At 36.5% G+C, this 14,861-nt stretch overlaps 1 protein-coding gene and 1 long non-coding RNA gene across 4 annotated transcripts in view; one reads left to right on the top strand and one right to left on the bottom strand.

The window, feature by feature from the left end:
• RHOBTB1 (Rho related BTB domain containing 1) overlaps positions 1–14,861 on the top strand; it is a 122,506-nt gene that overhangs the window by 13,993 nt on the left and 93,652 nt on the right. For all 3 annotated transcript variants that reach the window (XM_029931729.1, XM_029931728.1, XM_029931730.1), the window contains exon 2: positions 1,316–1,415. The gene's annotated coding sequence lies outside the window, so the exon portion shown is untranslated. The remainder of the gene's footprint in view (positions 1–1,315; positions 1,416–14,861) is intronic.
• The window catches only part of LOC115285441, a 32,168-nt gene continuing 27,100 nt past the window's right edge, over positions 9,794–14,861 (bottom strand). Inside the window, exon 3 of the long non-coding RNA XR_003905529.1 lies at positions 9,794–9,985. This is a non-coding gene — a long non-coding RNA (uncharacterized LOC115285441). The remainder of the gene's footprint in view (positions 9,986–14,861) is intronic.

Here is a 14,861-nt window from a genome sequence, read left to right as displayed (position 1 = left end):
TTGTAAGAATACACTATATAATACATGTAACGTGTTATCTGTGAGCTTCCAGGCTATTCGTATTTAAGTTTTGGGGAGAGTCAAAAGTTATATGCAGATATGTGATCATGCAATGTCAGCACCCCCTAGCCCCTGCATTATTCAGGGCTCAACTATATAATCATTTAGTTGTATTGTTCTTTCTTCCCTTTTGGATTGGCCCCAGGAAATGTGCTGTGCCGCTGTCACTATTGTATCACGTCTGGGTTCACACTTCATGCTCGCTGCTCTACCCACTATTTACAAATGAGCAGTGACTGGTCTAGAGTCAGCAGCAGTCAGTGACTTCCTTGGGAAACACCTCTCAACTACTGAGAACATGTGTGAGTGTGTGTGTGTGTGTGTGTGTGTTAGGAAAGCACAACAAGGGAGGAGAGCTGGGTGATTTGTTAATTGGAAGTCAGTGGGTTCATATTTAGGATTTCCATAATTCAAGATTCATGTTTGTGTCTAGGAGTAATATGATTTTATAGCAATAATAACTATCTCCAAGCATAAGTACTGTTTTGCCTTTCAGTTTTCATGGTAGGTAGTCATTCCAACTTTTGTTAAATAGTTGATTTTATTCACTGTTTGTATATCCTGTTTTCCCTGAAACTTTTTTCCATGAATTTTGGGTCAAGAAGATTGATTCAGGAGAAGTAATATATGTTTTCCTAACAAGAAAAGTTATAGAAGAAATTATGTTCTCTTTTTACCTAAATTTCCAAGAAATTCAAATCCAAATGGTAACTTCAACTATTTCAACTGTTAGCCAATATACAGGTAGCATAAGAACTTTCTTTCTTTTTCACTCTCAACCCTGTTATTTTTATTCATATTTCATGATTTTTCTTTTTGGAAGTCACCCCAAATCCTTAAGATGAAGAGTCAGGGCACAAATGAGTACATTCACTGTTAACTAAATGTCTTTCCAGACATCATCTCATTTGATCATCAGAACAAGCCATTGACTAGCTGACCTCATTACTCCCACAGAACCATGAGAGAGTAGAGTCTCAGTGACGTTAAGGACACAAAGTTCACCCAGACAAATACTGAGTGGGATTCAACCCTGGGGCATCCTCTCTAGTGGCAGAGTGGTCATTTCAGCCTGTGAGGCCCACGCTTTTGTGGGCAGCTGGTCATTGTGTCCGTGGCGTATGGCTGGGACAGCTCTCATTCCGATGAAAACTAATGAAACTAGTGTTTCTGATGAAAACATTAGAAACTAGTATTATTTTTAGCAATTTTCTTCTTGATGATGAAATAGTCCCTGTTTGTATCTCGTTCCCAGATTTTATAACATTCAAGAAGCACATGAAAGACACCTCTCATCAAGTACTCTTGATTAAGTTATGAAAATGGAATTGAAGCTTATTTTCCCCCTTCATATGGTAAGTAACTATGAATTTCGGTAACAGAATTGCCTTTCCCCTCCTTCTAATTTCCTCACAATATTTACAAAAGAAGTGGAAAGGCTTCAGTGTGAAGGGGGCATGACATGAATAATATCAAGATTTGTCTTCAGAATATTTCAGTAAAAAGGAGAATTACCATTTTTTAGTTCAATTATGGTTTTTATAAATTCTAGCTTAATGTTTTATTTGTTTTAGAGTTGGTATCATTTTGAACTACATGTGAGTTTTGATAACTAAAATAACATAGCTCTTCTTCCCACTTTATACACACTTTTAATTCTCTAGTGAAAACTGACATGTGGACTCTGAAAGGTCATGGCCACATACAAGGAAAAGTTTAGAACTGCCATGTTGCTGTGCAGTGGCATTTCTCTTCTTCCCAGAAGCTCTAGCTTAGAGCATCCACCCCGTTTGGCCTGGGCACTAACTGTTTTTAACTGGAAAGACATATCACCTTACAAATGACTAGAACTGACTCATCCCACATGAACAAAATCAGCTTTTAAAGAAAGGGCAACATTATCAAGTTCTTCTACTAGGATATTGTGCTTGAAGGATTTAAAATTATTTGAGGCAGTTCACTACTTTGTCCACCTACAAAATCATCTGTTATTTTCACTCGTCACTATATTTTGTTTTTTCTTCTAATGCATGTTTAAAGGAAAAATTCTATATGTATAGCCATGAATATTCATTAATTAATTTCATTTATTCTAACAAACTAGGGAGGTAGGCATATGTGAATTTGTGGGGAGGCTGAATTATAGATAACTTTTAAATAAATGTGGCTTTTATTCTTTAAACTACATGTAGTAACTTCAACAAAACCTTACAAAGTAGAAACCCTTAAGGAGACCTGTAATAATAAATCATATGAACATTTTGTTATTAGCATATAGATTGGATGTATGTAGGAGCTTGTAAAGTGCCTGAGGTTCACTGAAAATAGTTTATTCTGTGTCTAAAAAGTGTATGCAAGATTGAAAATAAATGTTTAAAACACCATATATTACCTACCTATAAATAAAGTGCTTGCAAAGCAAAGGTAAACGTCAGCCCAGCTCATGAACAAATTATCAAAAGATTTTAAATTTATTGAAGCCATAAATTAATGAGATATTACCATGTGTGCATAAATAACTTAAAGAATAAAATTCGCTGATCCTTCTCTCATATGGATATTTGTGCTAATGAATCAGGATCCTATTTACTCTATTAGTCCCCAAAGTAATTGCTTATTTGAAGAAGTTCTGTCTTATGGGTTTTCAGTTAATTAAATCCATTTACATTTTATGCACACATTTTAAATTCTCAAGTCCTATTTTTCATAAGCCAGATTCAAATATGTTCATGTAATAATACCTCTCATTAAGGCATTAGTTTTTCATTTTTAAAGGAACTTTCAGGATAGCCATATGCATAAAATGCTTATTAATGAAATCCAATCAATATTTTAGAAAAGTCAACCCATTAAATGTTATTTTTTTAGTTAAATTTTCCTATTTGTAATGGTGATTACTATGCTGAACATACTTCCAATTTCTAATTTTTTTGGTTAGCTTAATTTATTCAACGATTTTTTTTGCTTTGATTTTGCATGGCAGTTTTTAACTTCTAATACGTCTTTAGAATTACAAGCAACCTTTTCTCAAAGGGTAGTTTTTTCAAGGTATGTACATATTAACTGATTGATCTTGCCAACCCAGTTGGGAGATCACTAAAACACAAAGCAAAGCTTTTCTGAATCTAGTACTGAAGAAGAGAGTATAATAATTCAACAACTTAGGATATTTTTAAAGGGTTGTTTTCTCTTAGTTTTCAAATATTTGAGAAGTTGTGAATTAAAGTGCATAAATGATAAAACTGTAAATACCTTTGTTAGATCCAAACTGTAGAAATTTTTCAGTGCTGCCTATGCTTGGAAGCTTGAAAATGCTACTGAATTTAGGAGAGTAGAAAAAGTAGATGAAACAGAGGTCAGGAAGAGACTCACAAGATCCACACAGTGGGCCCATGTTCCAAAACCAAAACACATGGCAAGGCCAGATGCTGGAAAAAGCACCCAGGGACACAATCTGGAAAGTTGACTTGAAATCCAGTTTTGAAATCATACCTAACTGAACTATCACTAGGTGGTCATCAGATGTTTACCCAGTTTACAGTTTATCTAGCTTATTAGTTCCTCTTTGCAAAAAAAAAAGACACAAAATGTAGAGTCTGGGTACATTTAGGTACCAATTCCAGCCTAAAGTTATATCTGAATCAAAAAAGGATAGAGTATCCAAATGGACATAGAAAGAAAAGGAAACAAGGGAGGGAGAGAAAGAGGAAGGATATCCTAAAATCAGGATGAATTATTTTTACCTTTTTGGCAATATTGGACAATAATGTACTTTTGTTGACATCTAACATAACATATAAGTATAAAATGGAAAGCAATTTTTGAGACACTTTAAAATTCATACACTTTATAATAAAATAAGCAAATTTCATTCAATTAAGTCTTATTAATTCATTTAAGCCATGATCTATGTTAAGCATAATGCCGTTAGTATCCTAAGAAGATAACATTTTCTTTGTAGTTGGAATCGCCCTAAGGAAGCATTTGTTCTCATTTAGACAAAGTAGGAATAAAGCACTTGTATTACCACTTGTATAAATTTTTAATACTGAATAAAATATTAGTGTTTAGTGTAATATTGATTCTCAACATAATACTCCTCCATAATAGCATGCTAATTGGTTAGAATTAAATCAGACAGAATCAAAAACCCTGAGAACAGACCATCTAACACTTGTAATTTTTTTTCATTAGTTTCCAGAATTCCAACTAAAATGGAATTAATCTGCCAAATAAAAGCCCACGGTACAATAAAAGTTCCATGTATTATGTCACGTGCATACCTTCCTCCCTCCCAGGGCCGCACCCCTACAATAAGATATAGACGTGAAAAGGGTGGAGAAGAGGGAACATCATCACTTGTGAGTTGGAACCACATACTAACAGCCTTCAAAAGAGGCAGGTAATCTATGTGCATTCCAGCTCTATAATTTACTAGCTGTGAGATCTTAGGCATTTTACTCATAGAGCCAATTTCCTCATCAATAATATTACTAGTCTAATAGTACCAACCTCCTAAAGTTATTGAGGAAATAAAACAGAGGTTCATTTAAACTAAGGGTGATTTTTTTCTCCCACCAGGAGACATCTGGTAACGCCTCAAGATGGTTAGGCCTGTCACAACTGTGGAGGCAGTGGGTGTGATATGGGCATTTGGGAAGTAGAAGCCAGGGATGCTGCTATTCAAGACGCATAGGACCGCCCCCCAAAATAAAGAGTCCACTGGTCCAAAGGTCAATAGTGCCAAGACTGAGAAACCCTAGAAAATAGTAAAGTCATGTATGTAATGAGCATAATGTCTGATACACAGTAGGTCCTCAAAAATAATTACATTGTTATTGTTGTCATTATTTGTTTGATAAGGAACTCCAAATGACCCTCATGGTATCAGGAATGAACACTACATGCAATTCAATAAGCCCATTCCAGCACAATCATGCCTATCTGCTAAGTCATCAGATGGACTCTCCAATTTTTAGGTGCCTTCAGGAATGGACTGACCCACTTAATGCTTGACTAGTCTACCAAACTCACAGACAGGATTGTACCAAAGTCCACGGGCTACCATTTTATTTGTACTTTCTTAGAAATTAGAAAAAAATAGGAAAAGGCAAATAAAAAGTAACTTACAGCACCAGGTGACTATTACTTTCTAACTCCTGCTGTTAGTAATGGCTCAGGAGTCTTCCAATGATCATTTACTTCACAATTGATGTCTAGACACCGTTTGTCTGGACAAAAGGAAGTATTGTCTTCTGGTTAACATAAGATCTTGACTATTTATATGGTACACAAATGTTATCAATTTTAAAACAAATTGAATGCAACAAAACAAAATAGTTTTAGCTTCATGTTAAATCAGTGTAGGGAGGGAAAACTCTGGCTTGATGCAAAACCTTCAAAGTCAAAGAGACCTTAATTTGAATTTCAGCTTTATGATCTTTAGCTGTGTGACCTTGAATGATTTGCCTTCTCTGAGTTCAGTTTCCTCATCTGTTTAATAGGCAAAAAATTATGTCATGAGGTTATTGAGAAAATTAAATGATACATTCAGCATTTGACATATATTAGCAGTGAATAAATAGAGTTATCATTTCTTCTGGAGACCTGGCATTGCCTTGGGGTCGTTGTAGTCACTGGTTTTCACTGTAAGAATGGTAACTATGATGTGTAGGTACTTTTTATTAATAGAGGAAGCTCAAAATAATCATAACCTCAATAAACGAAAAACCTTAGACTTACTTCAATAAAAATAATTTAAGAAGAAAAAAGAAAACGTACATATTATACGTGGAATTTCCCAGTGAGAATTTTTTTTAAGGAAAAGGTGGATTTCCTAAATTAAAGAATGAATGATGTGCACATCTTTCTGGCATATCTTAATATAGTTGATAATCCACTTTTTAATTAGTCACCTAATTATAATTCAATAGAAATTTCCCTAGGTGAATGTAGTAACCTACTTCAGAGAGAGAAATGGAGCTCTCAGTGGGCGCTCCTACTGTGAATTTTGACACTTTTTCAGGTTCAATTTGTTCTAAGCCTAACTGGCCCAGGAGAGATGGGGAGAGCTCTGTTTCATAACCTAATAATTCCAACTGCCAGGAAGGTTGACTCTAAGGCTAAATTCACCTTTCATCAGTATTTTTATTTTTCTCTTTTCTTTGTTCCCTGGAGAAGACCCAACTCTTTTTATGTTCCCATGATTCAAATGTTTTAAATTTGAAAACAAAAACATTTACCCATAATACAAATTACAGCCCCCTTCATTTTCTTGGGAGTTTGCTTTCTTCTTAACTCAATTTTCCCTAACTTCCAGCTCCTGAGATGCAGGAGACTGCAAGGCATGTGAGGAGACCATCTCAAGGTCATAGCCCATACCTGTTTAATTAATTCCACAACCCAGACTGTGCCAAGGAGGGAGATTTTTTTTTTAATCTATTCCTTAGCAATAGGTGTTGGAATTTCTCAATCCTCAATAGTTACTTTTTATCATTAGTTGCTCATCACCTTAGTCTAAAATGTTTTCAAACTCACCAACTTTTGCTTTATTAATTTGATTAATAAATTGATTGCCTCATTTATTCTTTCTTCCAACCAGTTTTAGCTTTGTGTAGTTACAACTTCAGTGTATTTACATATAATTGTATACTATTGTCTCTCATTAATTTCTGACTCATATCCATTAAACATATACTGACAAGAGAGGTGAACTTTTCATTTTAATTATCTTCTTGGTTTCACCCTTGCCTCATATTTCAATATGCCTATTTTCAATAAAGTATGAGCCAGATCATTTTGTTCCTTGACTCAGAACTCTCCAGTAGATCCACTTCAATTAGAGTAAAAGCTAGAGCCTAACAATGGTCCTCGAGGCCATATATGTTTCAGACCACCATGACCACCATCTCTTGCCCCAACTCCCACATTCACTCTACTCCAATTACTCTGGTTTCATTATAGTTCTGTCAGTATGCCAGACATATCTCTGCCTCAGGGCCTTTGCACTTGCTGTTTCTTGTCTGAGACAGTCTTCCCCCAAGAATCCACATGATTTACTCTCATCTCCTTCAAGTCTTTGTTCAAATGTCAACTTCACAATAAGACCTTCACTGACCACCCTTCTAAAAATGCAATCCCTTAAAATAAAAAAAAGTGGGGGGAGGGGGTTGGGGAATACTGAGTGGCTCAGTCAGTTAAGCATCTACCTTTGGCTCCAATCATGATCTCATGGTTCCTGAGTTCAAGCCCCACATCAAGCTCTCTACTGTCGGGGCAGAGACCACTTGGGATCCTCTGTCTTCCTCTCCCTCTGTCCCTGCCCCTCCCCCACTTTCACACATGCTCCTGCACTTGTGCACCCTATCTCTCAAAAATAAACATATCTGTTTTTGAGAGAGAGATGGGGGGGGAGGCAGAGAGAGAGGGGAACAGAGGATTCAAAGCAGGCTCTACACTGTCAACAGAAGAGCCCAATGTGGGGCTCAAACTCATGAACCATGAGATTGTAACCTGCGTTGCAGTTAGACTTCACCAGCTGAGCCCCCCAGGCACCTCTCCCACATCTTCTTAAATAAAAAATAAATGTAAAAAAATATAACCCACTATTTTCCTTCCTTGATTTACTTTTCTCCACAATATTGGCCATTCTCTAATAATTTCTGTAATTATTTATTTTCTGTCTCCCTCCACTAAAATGTAAGCTTCATGAGGGCAGCAATTTTTGTTATTTTTGACTGGTATATCCCAAGCACCTACTCCAATGACTAGTATCTGCCAGACACTTGATAGATATGAAAGTGAACTGAAGTAGAAGTACACACTTACTGACCTTATTTCATTTCCTTCGAAGCTCTCATTAGTCTTCTATTAGTCCTTATCTTGGGGTGTTCTGCCATTGTAGCTCCTGTAGGACATCTTTGATCCCCAACCCCCAGCTGGATTTTTGAAAATGGAAGAAACAGTTTCACTGTGCTTCCTTTTGATTACTGATAAGCTGTAACTGGGATACGTTTGCCTTTTAGCCATATTCCTTTCTTATTAGATGAGGAGATTGTTATCACCAAAATTGTGAATTGACTGGGATAAATTAGAATCCTGATCAGAACACTCCTGGGTGAATCCTGGTGCAAAAGAGAGGGACAGAGGGACAGAGGTGGAAATGCTAAGTTCTATAAATAGGTATCCTTTTCTTAGCACACATGTTCCTAGCATAAATATTAGATCCTTAAACCTGATTCAAGAAAATACGTACTTCCTGATGACAAGAAAGCCATAAATATAGTTCATGACCAAAGATTAGTCACTGTTTATTATTGCTGGTGACACACGATACGTTGGGGAGATCTGGCAATATTTCAGACATCTCCAGCCAGCCATTTATCATTTCATAGTGGAAGATGAGGAGGTATTTCTATATTAACAGCCCCCGTAAAAAGGGAGTGAGTGAAGAAACATCTGATGTGTTTTATCACTGACAGTCAAAGGGACATTGACCATGTTAAAAATGTGCTGAGTAGATTATAGGTTTTATACAAGTTGGTCTTCCAAACAAGAAAACTCCTTAAAAAAAAAAAAAAAAGTAGTAGAAGGAAAAAGGAACTATGTTCTATGTTGCTTAGTTCTCCCTTGTGCCCCTGAATGATATTTCTGGACTCGAGATACAGTTTCTGAGAAACAGAAGCTTGATTTATCTCTACATTTCTAGCAGCATAATGGCCTTGAGGCCCTGCTGCTTCAGGCCCTGCTGCTGTCCCAGCACAGGATCACCCTGCAGTTATGCAATACACAGAGACCCAATGCACCTCCCTCCACCCAGTGTAACAATGCTTCCCTATTTCAGCCTGGAATTTAGAAAAAATCAAGGCACAGAGCATCTTAACAACTTCTGCCTGATTAGAAAATTCAAGCCTGTGTTCCCTTCATAACTGCTATGGCCAAGCAAGTGAAAGACATAAAGCGATTTGAGAGAGGATTTTTAAAATGGGCTTGGAGAGGTACCTTCAGTTAAGCGTCTGACTTCAGGTCACAATCTCGTGGTTCGTGAGTTCGAGCCCCAGCGTCCTGGCTCTAAGCTGACAGCTCAGAGTCTGGAGCCTGCTTCAGATTCTGTGTGTGTCTCTCTCTCTGCCCCCCACCACTTGTGCTCTATGTCTCTCAAAAATGAATAAATGTTAAAAAGAAATTAAAAATGGGCTTGGGGATGTGAATGGCCAAGAACTGTATCTGAGAAATGGTGGGAGTGAGCCCCTGAAAAGTTTTTAACATAACCAATAACTTCTGCAATGCTTTGCAGAATTCTGAAGACACCATTAAAAATTAAATAAAAAGCCTCAGCTTGGCTTTGTATATGCCTCAATAGGCAAAGAGATATATGTAATGCACAGGGTGTTGAATCTGAATTAGTACAAATATTATTAATTTAATGTTCATACTGCATTTTATGGTTTATAAACTGCTTAGCAATAATTTTATATATTTTTCCTCACAGCACCACTATAAAATATATCGGTATTTTATTTTTCCCATTTTATAGATGAGGCAACCTTTAATAAGTGATCTATTTCTTTCCTGTGCATATTGGTTAACTGGTAAATGATTAATTTATGTCTGCATGAACTTCATCATGCAGAGTATTTATTTTAGTGTGAGTTGGTATTTATTTTACCCGCAAAGCATTACAGTATCTAATTATATATGCATGTTTTAAAGGCAGTAAAGCAGTCACCAGTGGTTAATGCAACATTAAGTCAGAGATTTTAAATCCACTGTAAATTGTGAGTCAGGGTCTTTCAGCTGAGCAGCCCCCTTTCTCCCTGCTCTCATCCGTGTGGGTAAGCAATGGCTCTTCTATAAAACGACCAGGTGGCACTCGTCCAGTGACATGGAAAAGATGTGTTGAGATTTTCAGAGCTTCAAATCCTAACTGAAAAGAAAGAACCAAAACGTTTATAATTACATCTGGCAAAAGTTCAAGAGTAAACAAATCTCATCATTTATACCTGCCTATGGAATAACTTGCCATTGTGGGGCTTCTATCTTGCCTGTTTCTCCTTCCCTCTTTCTTACATGCCTCCATTTCTTCCTTTCATTTTATCGGTTTCTCGGTCTCTAAGATGGTTGTGGCGGCTGTTAGCACCAACACGTGTAACTAAGCCCACATGAGGGATGCAGTATGGCTGAAGAAAAAGGGTAACACGTTCTCTCTCCAAATGCACTCTAGTGAGCTGTCAGCAAAACTGCTTCTCAGTGGGTGTGGTATATGAAGGCCAAGGTTCTCAAAACGCTCCCTAAGCACTGACTCAGCAATACCCTCTAATATCATTTCATACTTTAATCCTATAGAGGACAAAGCACCAGGAAATTCATTCATTCATAAGTCAGATTTTTTGATTAATCAGAAATATCCTCTTTTCACAATAACTATAACATATAATTTCCCCCTACTTATTGATCTCAAAACTCTTAAATTTAGCCAATAATGCTAAGGATTTTTAAAATTCATTGCAAAGATTCCAGCCCAATTTCACATGCAAAAGTCTAAATATTGGCATGTTAGCTGTCAAAGGTAGATGATTCAAAACACATTGTGTGTATTGGGTACTTATATGCTTCCAGAATCCAGAAATTGTCTCTTTCAAAATTAAAATGTAAAGATCCAGGAGGTGATACCAATTTTTTGAAAATATTTTTATTATTAAAAATTGGGGGGTAGGTGCCCAGGTGGCTCAATTAGTTAAGCATGTGACTCTTAACATCAGCTCAGTCATGATCTCATGGTTTATGGGACTGAGCCCCGTGTAGGGCTCTGCACTGACAGTGTAGAGCCTGGTTGGGATTCTCTGTCTCCCTCTCTCTCTGCCCCTCCCCTGCTCATATTCACTCTCTCTCTCAAAATAAACAATAAAAGATATTTTTGTACACACTGAAATATAAGCTCCATTACATCAGATCTATATATTATATCAGATATATCATATCTACATATTATATCAGATAACATATTATAAAGTAATATTTTTTGATTTGTGGGATTTGCTATGGGACCTTGTTTTTGTTTGTTTGTTTGTTTGTTTTGTTTTGTTTTTAGTTTAGATTTTTAAAATTTTTTTAATAGTTTATTGTCAAATTGGTCTCCATACAACACCCAGTGCTCTTCCCCACAAGTGCCTTCCTCCAACACCACCACCTCTTTTCCCCCTCCTCCTTTCCCTTCAACCCTCAGTTCGTTTTCAGTATTCAGTAGTCTCTCAAGTTTTGCATCCCTCTCTCTCCCCAACTCTCTTTCCCCCTTCCCCTCCCCCTGGTCCTCCATCAGATTTCTCCTGCTTTCCTGCCAGACCTATGAGTGCAAACATATACTTTTTGTCCTTCTCTGCCTGACTTATTTTGCTTAGCATGACACCCTCAAGGTCCATCCACTTTCCTACAAATGGGGACCTTGTTTTTTAAAAGAAGGAGCATTACTACAGAGGAATCTCACTGAAATACCATCCTCAGGCTTCCTGCTTAGAGATCAGTCATAAAAGGAATCAGCACCCCAGCATGCTCTTTTCTAACTCAGTATTAGATGGACTTGACCCTTAAATAAGTACAGTGGATTATTTACATATAATGATTCCCACTCTCTCTCTCTCTCTATATATATATATATGTATGTATATATATATATACACACACACATATATACATATATACACTCTATATGCACATACACACTGGAAGATTTTAGCCATCTTACTCTGTTATAAAAATAGAGAAAACATGTGTAATCAAAAGAAACATTTCAAGTATTAAAGTATAAATTAAATGTATGAAATATAGAAATTTCATCCTTTTAAAAAATGTCCCATCTAATAAAATGTCCAAATGAAATGCTATCATAGTTTTCCTTACATGCTGCAGTTCCAATATCTGTTACCCTAAGGCTTTTCCCAGTCTGAGACTTTTTCAAAGGCATTTATTATTCCCATTTATATTTATTTGACCCATACTGCTTCTTCTAAATTGGATATATCATCTTCCCCTGAGAACTCAGTGTCCTTATATAGCCTTACAGGAGAACTGTGAATATATGCCACTTTCTGATACACCAATGAACTAAATGGGAGAAAACCAGTGAGACTCCCCTGCACTTCCTTGTTTTCCACCACCCCTCACAGAACATAATACACAAGTGAGCATCCCATTATTGTAAATGTTGAACTGGGCTTGACTCCCAGTTCTCAGTCTTGTAATCCCAGCATCCATTATTATTGTGTTTCTGTTTTCATCGATTGTCATCTTTTTATATAATTCTGTTAGCTTTTGCCAAAAAAGAAACATTTCGAGGTATCCTTTTATGAAAGAACTGAAAAATAATGTTCATGCTAAGGAAAAACATTTTTTATTTATTTTATTTTTTAATGTTTATTTATTTTTGAGAGAGAGAGAGAGAGAGACAGAGCACAAGCGGGGGAGCAGCAGAGAGAGAGGGAGACACAGAATCCAGAGCAGACTTCAGGCTCTGAGCTGTCGGCACAGAGCCCAATGTGGGGCTCGAACCCACAAACCATAACATCATGACCTGAACTGAAGCTGGATGCTTAACTGACTGAACCACCCAGGCGCCCCTTATTCTTTTTTTAAAGAGTGAACTTTTCACCAAATATCATGATTTTCTAGAACTGCATAGATGGAGAAGTTGCTGACACTCAATCTTGCTTCCAGATAAAGTCAAAATAGTATTTAGACAATTATTACCTAGCATTTCCACACCAACTAATAAAAAGTACTTCAGCTTAAAATTTCAGCTTCTAGTCTATACTTAACTAAAAATCTCTTACAAGTAAGCATTCTTGTCCATCAAAAGTTGGTACAGGAAAAGGAAGTTCAATGGGGCAAATATGGGAAGTGCCTTTCCAGCCCTAATAGGGTAAGAAGATCCTGGCCTGAGAACATGGATCTCTAGATGATGCAGTGCAGTGAATATATCCCTGAAGAGAGAAAAATCCATTAGGTTCTCATGGCTTTGAAACTTCAGCCATTGGGGCGCCTGGGTGGCTCAGTTGGTTAAGTGTCCAACTTCAGCTCAGGTTATGATCTCAAGATTCGTAGGTTCGGGCCCCACATCGGCTCTGTGCTGACAGCTCAGAGCCTGGAGCCTGCTTCAGATTCTGTGTCTCCCGCTCTCTCTGACTCTCCCCTGCTCATGCTCTGTTTCTCTCTGTCTCAATAATAAATAAAACATGAAAAAAAAACAGAAGCATCAGCCATTTACACTTGCCAGGTCCTAAACCCAGATTCACTTGGTAATCAGTTCACTGATTAGAATTCTTCTTCCCATCCACTTATATGTATGTATCTATACCTACAGGGAGAAAATACAGCAATCAGTCAATATAACTCATTAGCTTGATGGATATATTTCTTATTATAAGTTAATATATTGGCATTTGGCTGTAAAGAGGCTTTTTAATTACTATAAATATTGTCAATGAGGTCATTTAAAAATTATAACTCTCAGCCACACATACAGAGGTAAAAGTTCTATTCTGAAACATGACACTAAAATGAGTCATCTCTCATCCATACCTGATTTTAAAATATAGCCACTGCCATACATGCTATCACAATGCCTTCTCCACCCCACGGGAAAGGAACTAATGCTTGTAAGAAATGATAGTCTCACACACTATTCTGAAAGAAAGAAAGTTACTTGTTCAGGGTCACCCAACCAGTAAGTAACAGAGATTAAAACTTAGGTCTGACAAATGCCCTTTCAACTCAACTTATGTCTTTACTTAGAATCCACTAATAGCAACATAGGCTCTGGCTCAGAGAAGTGGATAGGTACTCCCTGGCTGCTAGAGAAAAACACTGATCTTACCAGCTGTTTCCTCTAAACAAGCCTAAACCCAAATCTCCCACCTAAGAATCTGGTGCTCTGTACCTGGCACTTTTATCTTCATGGACATGTGGAGAAATCCTCTGATAATTTAGCCATATATATATATATATATATATATATGAGTCTGATTTTTAAAGTAATGCAACACAAAGACATTTGTTCATAGTAAATTTAAGAATCCATTGTATATTACCAGGGAACTGGAAAAGCAAAGAAAAATGATAATTATTTTACCAGGCAGTTTCATAGCTGTCTTTCATTGTCTATTCATATCTATTTAGTCTGGCTAGTTATGAAACCAGCTCCCATTATTACATTTTGTTAATTAAAATATAGTTTTAATTGTTCCCAAGTATACATTTATATTATTTACCTAAAACTAATCTGAAAACAGTCTTACACTTATTTCACTGGAGCTGGTAGGGATAGAGGTGAAGGCACTCCTAAACTAATTATAAGTGATGCACAAGTGAAATGTTTTGGATTTTGATCATGCATGTTAGGTATTAGAAGTATTATATTTCATGTTATAGGATAAATAGAAAATTCTGGAGATGATTTTTTTCATCTTAAAGAATCATAGGTGTCAAACAAATATTTATTAAGTCAGCTTGATTTCAATTAATAAGGTCATCCTTCCATTTTCCAGGAAACTATTTTGCCTAAATTAGTTTCAACATTAAAATCTTTCTTTAAGAAAAGATCATCACTAAAGATTGACACAGTATAATACAAACAGGAACTCATTTCAGTGTTTAGCATACCTCCTCAGTTTGAGTAAATTCTTCCTGATATCTAAAGTAAAGTCTCTCCCAAAATAGCCCCTATCTTCTCCTCTACAAGTAATGTAGCACTAATTCATTCTCCTATTCTTGATTCTTCATCCTTGTAATGCTTGGTTTGAATCTATATT

This window comes from Suricata suricatta, chromosome 2 (genome assembly GCF_006229205.1).
Source record: "Suricata suricatta isolate VVHF042 chromosome 2, meerkat_22Aug2017_6uvM2_HiC, whole genome shotgun sequence".
NCBI lineage: Eukaryota > Metazoa > Chordata > Mammalia > Carnivora > Herpestidae > Suricata > Suricata suricatta.
The sequence above is the reverse complement of the archived record's forward strand: the minus strand, read 5'-3'. Positions and strand labels throughout refer to the sequence as shown.